The following is a 9,395-nucleotide window of genomic DNA, read 5'->3' as shown; positions in this document are numbered from 1 at the left end:
CATGTATACACACATATTCTTTTTCATTGTAGGCTATTAAAAGGTAGTGAATATAGTTGCCTGTGCTTCACAGTAGGACCTTGTTGTTTATCTATTTTATATATAGTGGTGTGTATCTGCTAATCCCAAACTACTAATTTGATAATATTTAGCTTTGATTGCATGTAAAAATATTTATACTACATAAACTTGTTATCTGTGGATTTAAGATGGAAAGAAGAGTTTTAAACAAAAAGCAGAATCTTAATAGGTCATAAACTGTGTCAATCTAAAACAAGCAAAAAAGTGAACCCTTCAAAGTGAAAGTGAAAAACTACAGACTTTGTTTTCTGAAAAAGGAAGGAAGTGAGCTATTCAGGATAAAACAAATTTTGGAGAATCCTGCTTCAGTCGTCCCTAAATAGAGCAAAGCACACTGATCAGATTGTTCTTCATTTTATGGAAAATGTAGTTTTTTTCAGATCATAATATAGTAAAAACAAAATTTAGGAACAGCAATTTGATCAGCAATAGTGTTTCTGATATTAAGCAGGCTCATGATTTTTAAAAAGGCACAAAATATTATTGTCATGAAAAATTTTGGTGAAATGTAATGTATTTGAAAAAGTAGAATAAATGATTTCATTTGCTCATTCTTAACATAAAAATGATTTATTTGGGGTTTTAGTCTAAGAATAATAAGACATGCAAATCAGATTTGATCATTGGCCCAATTAATTGATCTGTGCGATCTGTTTTTGCTGTCTTCACTGAGCTAAGTATGCTTTATATCTCACGAACTCTCGCTAATGTCCTGTCAGTAAATCACCCCTTCAAAGTGTTCTGTGGTTGAGCAAATTTGGAAGATGCTGCTGTAGCAGAGTGCCCTGCACACCTTTACACCAGAGAGTTCTATTTAATTTTGTGCTCACCTTCCATATCTAGGGCAAGTCAGCAGAAGCCTCAGCTCCCAGCAGCTTGATGGCGGTCAGTCTCCACAGTCATGTCCACCACCTGCTTGGAGGGCATTGCAGTGCCCTGCAGGGCAGTTCAGTGCACTGCCCAGAAGACCATATGTCTCTTCTGCTCACATTTCATTGGCCAGAGCCAATGACCACACCTAATTTCATAGGGGGCAGGGACCTGCAGTCCTGCTGTGTGCCTGGACGGAAGAGAACCCAATTGTTGAACGGCCCTGGTATCTACCCTTTGGTCCAACCACTGTCCAATAGAAGGATAATGCACACCTCAAGCGTAATTTCCAATTTACTAAGAGCATTTTTTAAAAAGTTAAAAAATCCAGGTGAAATTAATTTTAATAATGTTTTTTATTTAAACCAATTTTTCTAAAGTATTATCATTTTAACATGTAACCATAAGAAATTATTGAGAAATGTTCTTCTTTTTTGGAACTAAGTCTTTAAAACCAGGTGTGTGTTTTATACCTGCAGCGCATCTCGACTTGTCTTATTTCCGGTGCTCATAGCCACTTGTGTCTAGTGACTACCATACTGACAGCACAGCTCTGGTGTTCATGGCTTGGGAACATAGCCTTAAACGCTCCCACAAGCACAAAGTTTCCTTGAGGAGACTTGTTTTACTTAAAAAAAAAAATTAACGTGTATTTTAGTATAAAAATAATGTGTTAATAAATTAGCATTACATGAAAATTTCTCTGAGAATGGGCCATATTCATCCCGGGGCTCTGCTTCTCACCAGCATAGCACCTTTTAGCTCCAGAAGGACCAGACTGGGACCTGGAGATTTCTATTCCAGCACCTGGAGATTTCTTTTCTAGCTTCAGGGAATACGAATCCTTTGGAGGGTCTTAAGTAAGTTATGTGGATGCACTGAGCTCAGTTCCTCATCTGTAAGTTGGCATGCTTAGATGAGATCATCTCAAAGTTGCTTTTTATTTATTTATTTTTAAAATTTTAATTATTTATTAATTTTTAAAAAATTGAAGTACAGTCAGTTTACAATGTTGTGTCAGTTTTCTGGTGTACAGCATAATAGTTCACAAAGTCACTTTTTAAAGTCTCAAATTCTAAGATTCCAGTTAGGATAACATGGTAGCGCTATCGTGACAGGGGCTGGATTTTTTTTTTTTTTTTTTTTTTAAAGAAAAACTGGCTTATTGTACAGTAATTTGTAGAGTAACCTATTTGGGGCCACTTTTCCCTAGGAGGAAATGGCTGTGTTCTACCCGCAATGGTTAGCCATCTAAACTCCATCTTTATGGGGCAGCTGCTGGCAAAAGGGGGTCCTGCAGTCCCCCAAGCTGGGCGGCCCAGGCAGCTTCTGAGGGTTGCCTTAGATTTAGGGATTTGAAATCAAGTCCTTGTTGGCAGTGGGTGGTGGAGAGGAATTCCCTCTTCTGGCAGCGTGGCTGGAATCCTGCTGGGGATTTCACCTCAAGACAGGGGAAAGTTCACTGCCTATAATCAGTGAGTGATCCACAGGTGTTTCGGCAGCGACGTAACCACCTGAACAGTAAAGGGGGAGGAGAGGGAAACCTTCCTGCTCCACCCCGGGCGGTGAACTAGTCTGACTGAGGACAAGTGCTAACGCCCAAGGGTGGGGGCGCTGTTCCTGCGTCTCCCAGGGCTTGCTGGCTGTGCTGGTCGTGGTTACCCCGCGGATGGATCTCAGTGCCGGGGATAAGTCTGGGAAGGGCCTCAGACACGGGCTCTGCACACTCCCTGGTTGCCACCCCAGGTGGTCTCCAGCCTTTGTGTATACTCTTACAAATCTGACAGCAGCAGTGGAAGCAGAAACGTCTTCCTGCGGTCCGCTCCGAGTTCACTCACAAGGCATACTTTAGTTCCTCTAATTATCCTAAATCTCTTCTCAGACAAGGCACTGGGATTCATTAGCAGAGTTTATGTACTGTCACAGGTGCACTTGGGAATAAAGAATTTAGAACCAGGTGACTAGTAAGTATAATGCATTACTAGTATGCAGGGCAAAATGGCTTACTTAGAAATATTAAGAATATGAAAACGAATATATGTATGTCTATGCATGACTGGGACACTGTGCTGTACACCAGAAATTGACACATTGTAACTGACGGTACTTCAATTAAAAAAAAATATATATATATACATATATATATATCTATTTTACCTAATGATCAAATAAATACAAATCAAAACAAACAAAAAAGAAATATTAATAATGCTTTTCTATCATATGTAGATCAAATACATACAGTATTTTCTAGTTTCTTCAAGTCCATTTAAAAATAAACATTGTTTTTATGAGAATATCTGATTTAAACTGTTGGGCCTCCTTTTGCTCAAGGAAGTATGAAATTAAGAACTGAAAACTTCCTGCTTAAATAATATTTAGACTCCAAAATCTGAGCAAGGATATTGGTTTTTAAAGCTTTTTGCAGAAACTGACTTTCTACATTTTTTACCCCTTTGGGCAAAATTTCATACCCAGGTTGAGTTTCTCCTTAAGAAATGGCCCTCGTTTTAAAAAAATATGGTAAAGGAGGACAAAAGAGTGTGCACTTCAGCTCTTCTTTCAACCTAGACATCTTATCAGTAAATTCCTGCATTCTTGGATCAATTTCCTGCTAGCAGGACAAAGTGAGATGTGTCCTGTGAGTTCAAATGAGGTGAAGTGAGGCTGTTTACTGGAAAAAATACCCGTGTTTTGGTCCTGTTAGAGCTGAGCATTTATTTCCGGCTCTCTGTGCCGACAGCACTACTGAGTGGGCAGGTGCCAGGCTGAGCGCTGGAGGCCAGTTGACCCGTTCTCACTCTTGCTCCGTCATCCGTGGACAGCCTTGGGAGGGGGCAATGTCAGGACCCCCTTCAGGGAAAGAAGGGCTGGAATCATTGAGGATTACTTCCAATCTTGTGCGGGTGACTTTTTGAACCATTGCAGGCTCCTACCCCCACCTACCCTTCCTGTTGATCCCATCCCTGGTCTCGGGGGCCCCCAAGCTCTCACACCTGTGGCTGTCCCCAAAACGCCATGCACTTCCGCACGCCCACACTGCCACTCTTGGTGATCTCTCTCATTGAGATCATCTTCTGCTCCCTTCTCCCCTGCTCGTAGAGACTCTTTCCTCCCTCCTCAAGCCCCAACCTGTGTTTCTCTCCCTTCGTGACATTCTTCTGAAATCCCCTGCTCTCACCCCACCACCCGTGTCAGAAGTAACTGCCACATCCCCTGTGCTTTTAAAGCACACGCATTATTTCTCTCTCCCTGGTGTAGCACTCTCACATGGTTTTGACGAGGAAGGGGGCGCCAGGAGTGTTTAGGACAGGCTACCCCCAAATATGACCCCTTGAAGTATTGAATATGGTAAGCTGAAGGAATATGAGAAATGGCAAGTTTAAGCACTCTCTGACCTTCCTCTGAAGGAGGTCACAAGACTCTCATGTGAGAGGTGCCCTCCCTACACCTGGAAGAAGGGAGCATCCTTATCTCCAAGACAGAGGAATCTGAAAAGACAGGTCTTACTAAGTTCCCCCCGATGGAGACTCTTAGTGCACGCCCTTTGTCCAGTCACATTTTCCCACAACTTAACACTCTCCATCAAACCTACTATAAAAGCACTCAGATTTAACTACTTCTGGTCCTCATTTCCTTAGGAAAGTTCCTGTGTCATGGAGGACATAAATAAGTTTGTACGCTTTCTCTTGTTAATCTGTCTTTTGTTGCAGAGCCCCAGTTGGGTACCTAGGAGAGTTGAAGGAAAAAGACAGTTTTCTTCCCCAACAGTTTCATAGTGTCAGGTGGCCCTAAGCAAATTTCTTACACTTCCTGGACCTCAGTTTCATCATCTGTAAAATGTGAGTAGAAATAGTACCGCCCTCCCTATGAGACAGCAGTGAACAAGACACCCTGGCTCTGAGCCCAGGAGGCTGATGTGCTAGTGGGATGGGGGAAGATGGAGTGAAAATAAATGCGGTTTCAGTGAATGGTAATAGCCGTGAGGGCAGGAGAACACGGAGATGTGGACGTGTGTGTGTGTGTGTGTGTGTATGAACTCTAAAACAGGTGGTCAGGGAGGTCTCAGTGAAGGAGGGGACACTGGGAACGGTCCTTAAGGATAAACTTCTTCCTCCCTTCCTAGGTGAAGGAACAAAATAGTTCCCTTTCTCATTAAATAAAGAAATATTTCTTTCTCATCCAGTATCACCACCTGGGGAGTCTACAACTAAACCTTCTTTGTGGTGAGGGGACATGGCTCGTATCAGTGCAGTAGCTAAGGCAGTTCTCAATTCTGTCCACCTGAAGGGAAGGGCAAGATTTCATCACTTCACTGAGCAATTACTATGTTGCTCATTTGTAACTCATCTTTAAGTTTTTTCCCTTTGGGAATATTTCAGATTTACAGGGAAACTATAATGATATTACAGACAGTTCTTGTATGCCCTTTGCCCACCTTCCCCTAAGGTTACCATCTTATATAGCCATGGAGCATTTGTCAAAATGAAGAAGCTGACAGTAGTACAGTGCTAGTAACTAAATGCTAGAGACTGAATGTTTGTGTCCTCCACCCCCAAGTTCATATATAGAGAACCTGCCCCACAAGGGGATGGCATTAGTAGGTGGGGCCTCTGGGAAGTGAGTAGGTCATTGAGGGTGGAACCCCCATGAATGGGATTAGTGACCTTATAGCAGAGGCCCCAGAGAGCTCCCTGGTCCTTTCCACCAAGTGAAGTTACACCAAAAAGATTGTCATCTATGAACCAGGAAGTGAGTCCTCACCAGGCACCAAATCTGCTGGCCCTTTCCAGCCTCCAGAACTGTGAGAAATAAGTGTTCATTGGTTAAGCTGCCTGGTTTATGATGTTTTTGTTATAGTGGCCTGAACAGACTAAGATACTAAATTACAGAAAGAAATTTGGATGTCATGTTACTCATCTTTAAAAAAAAAATGTAGTACCTACCTCCTAGTGCTCTTGGAAAGATGTAACACTTCAGAGCCCTTTGCCCAGCGCCTGGCCACAGTAAGAACTCACTCAGTGGCAACTACCGTCATTATTATTGTAATTATCATTGTAATTATTCACCACGTGCAACGGTGTGGAGAAGTGGCAAAATATTCCCTTGATTGGCAGGGTTTAATGGGGAAGACCAAAGGTGCGGTCTGTCTTGACCCTACTCCATTCCTTTGTAAACTTCCTATTATGAAAAAATCTCTAACATCCATAGAAGTAGAAGGCATCGCGTAACAAACCCGTTACCTACTTTCCAGCTTCGATGATGATCAACATACTATCAATTTTGTTTCATCTATGCTTACCCTCCCTTACTGATTATTATTTTTCTACAGCTTTATTGAAGTAAAATTTACATACCATAAAATTCACACTCCATAAATGTACAGTTTAATGACTTCTAGTGAATTTATGGAGTTGTGCAGTCTCCACCACGATCTACTTTTAGAATTTATTCCTTTTTCATTTTAAAGAGAGCAAAAGCTCCCTTCTGTCATGACTATATTTTACTTTTAATAAGGGTTATAATGAGAAGAAACAATTGTCACGTGGCCTGGCATGTGTGGGAACTTTGTGTTTTCCTTGCCTTTTACGAGAGAAAGTTGTGTTTTCTCCAGACTGCAAGGTCTGTTATGGAAACAAGAGGGTCTTTGGACTTATGTGCCTACTTCTTTTAAGCTTTTCCTCCCACTGCAATGAGAACCAGTCCGGCATTTTTGAACAGGTAGAAGATAAAGAAATCAACAAGCAAGCTGTAAAATGTTGCTAGAGGCTGAAGATGCTTGTTTAATAAGTGTACAGAAAAAAATGGGTGGGGTTACTTACAAAAGCTGCTGATGACTTAGTATAAAAGTCGATCCTTTCTGATTCCAGTTGTGTGATGCTTTGGTCAGCTTAACACATTGTATTTGCCCTGGAACCCGTAATCAATTGCAGGAACCCCAGTACTGGCTCTCATTTCTTTTTTTTTTTTTTTTTTAAGTTGGACAAAGCAACAACCAACCCTAAACTACATAGATAGGGTTGAGAAAGCATCTCTGTGGTTCATTCATTTGCTCACCGAACATGTACTGAGTTCTTCTGAGACCTGAGGTTATGCTCACAAGGCAGCTGGGCGTGGTGGGAAGAACAGACCTGAGCTGAAATCATGACTCTGATTTTAGCATTTAGCCTCGCTTACCTTTTCTGCAGAAGAAGGATAGCAGTTCCTTTGCATAGGACTGTTGAGAAGGTCAAATGAGATAACGCACGTAAAATGTCTGCTGTGTATGACACATCGCCGACGCGTGGTCACCGTCAGCGCCGTCTTTAGCTGGGTGTTGCTGTTTTGCACGTGCTCTGCATCAGGTTCCAAGAAGCGAGCCTGAAATGGGAATTTTCCTGAAAGTGATTTATTGAGGGAATGGCCTCGAGGACAGACCTAGAAGGGCGAGTGTGCAGCCCGATGAGACAGGGGGAGGTGCTGAGCAAGGACGTGGACTCGGGCGGCCTTGGCCTGACTTGTGGGGGCTCCAGAGCACCCACAGCTCCGGGTGGTGGCCACTGAGGCCAGGGGGCTGGCTTTCTGTACCTCGTATCAGTCAGTTGTTGGCTGTGGACTGCCCCTGCAGGGACCGGGGGTGTCACCTCCAGGGGCAAGGGAGAGCCTGCCAGCCGAGGTCTAGTCTCAGGACAGAGGAGGCATCTGTGAGCCGTTTGCAGTCAGTCCTCAGGGGAGCTGGGGCATGGGGCTGGCAGAGGGCCTCTGGAGGGGGCGGCGGGCACCACAGCCTCTGCAACAGAGGCAAAACAGACACAGACCCGGCCCTGCCAAAGATGGCGTGTTTGGAAGGAGATGAGATGTGTGAACCCTTAGAGGAGGGCGGCAGCTTGCCACTCTTCTAACAGGAGGGATTTTGTTACAACAGACTTTGGGGAGAAGGAAGCATTTAGGCTAGGCCTTAATAAATGAGGTGGAAACACAGATGAGATGAAGGAAAGGCTTCACTGACTGGGGGAACATTACTGCCCAACACTTGGGAGGAAACTGGGGTTCTTTTGTTCAACGTGTCAGCTACTTTGCTGGGTGCTGGGGAGACCATGGGGGTGGATAAGCCTACCCTTCGCTTGAATTTGGATGACGTGACAGGGAAAGGTAGGAGGTAAGGTTGGCAAAGTAAATCAAAAGCAGGTTGGATAGGGGATGGTTGAGTGCTGCCCTAAGGGTTTTAGAGTTTGTGGTGTAGAGTTTATTATGTAGGAACCACGCAGATTTTTGAGTGCGAGAGTGACATGATGAGAGCTGGCCCAGGCTTATAATCCTGCATGGTGCCTCACTGTAATAGGCTGAAGGCCAAACTCCTTGTCCAGACTTGCAGCAACTCGGCCTGCCTGCAGCTCATCTCCCCAGTGTGTCTTGAGACGGGTGCTTAGCACAGCACAGCCACTCAGGAGAGCTGGGCAGTGTGGGCCCCTGCCATTCACACACTGTGGGACTCCGGGCAAGTCACTTAGCCTCTCTGGGCCTTCACATTCCTCACTCATAAACTCCTCATTACAGGCTACATGCATCCTACATTGAAAGGGCCTGAAGGGACCCTTAGGGGTTATGGGCACCATAAGTTATTTGGGGTCACAGCATACCAGCAAGATGAGACTTCACAGCACATAATAAAGTCACGCCTCAGGGCACAGATTCATCCAAGGGCCAGGCCATGAGAGGGGATGGAATCATCAGCCTTGGAAGGACAAATTCTGGGAGGCCCTCAGGAGGTGACCTCTGGGCCACATTAAAGATGGGGAGGGCCCACGCCTTTGGCAGAAGCTGGAAAGGGGGAGACATTGGCCACTGGGAAACCGGGTGTGTGCAAAGACAAGGACAGTGCTGACAACACCAGAGCTGCTGCAGGGAATGGGGAGGGTCTGCTCCCACAGGTAGGCAGGCAGGAAGGGGCATTGACAGTGGGCAGGCTTGATAAGTCAGCAATAATGAACCAATGAAGGAGGGCTTGCCAAGATGGCAGAGTAAAAGGACACATCCTCTCCCACGAATACGCCAAAAATTACAACTAAGACCGATCAATTCACATAGAACACCTTATGAACGTGGGCAGACTATTTCTTACTTCGAAATACAAGAAGATTCTTCGCAAAAACAGATAACAAGTTTCTGATGTACAGCACAGGGAACTATGTTTAATATCTTGTAGTAACCTATAATGAAAAAGAATATGAAAACAAATACGTGTATGTATATGTATGATTGAAACATTACGCTGTACACCAGAAATTGACACACTGTAAACCGACTATGCTTCAATTAAAAAAAATAATAAAATAAATTAACCAATGGAGGTTCTCAGGCAAGAGAAAACATTGTAAATTTGGCATTTAAGGTAGCTGTTTGCAGAATATTTGTTTTGGTCTTTGAATAAATAACTGGGGAAAATACTTCTTTTAACTTTTACC

The sequence above is a fragment of the Camelus ferus genome, chromosome 1 (assembly GCF_009834535.1).
Source record: "Camelus ferus isolate YT-003-E chromosome 1, BCGSAC_Cfer_1.0, whole genome shotgun sequence".
NCBI lineage: Eukaryota > Metazoa > Chordata > Mammalia > Artiodactyla > Camelidae > Camelus > Camelus ferus.
Note: the sequence above shows the minus strand (reverse complement) of the source record.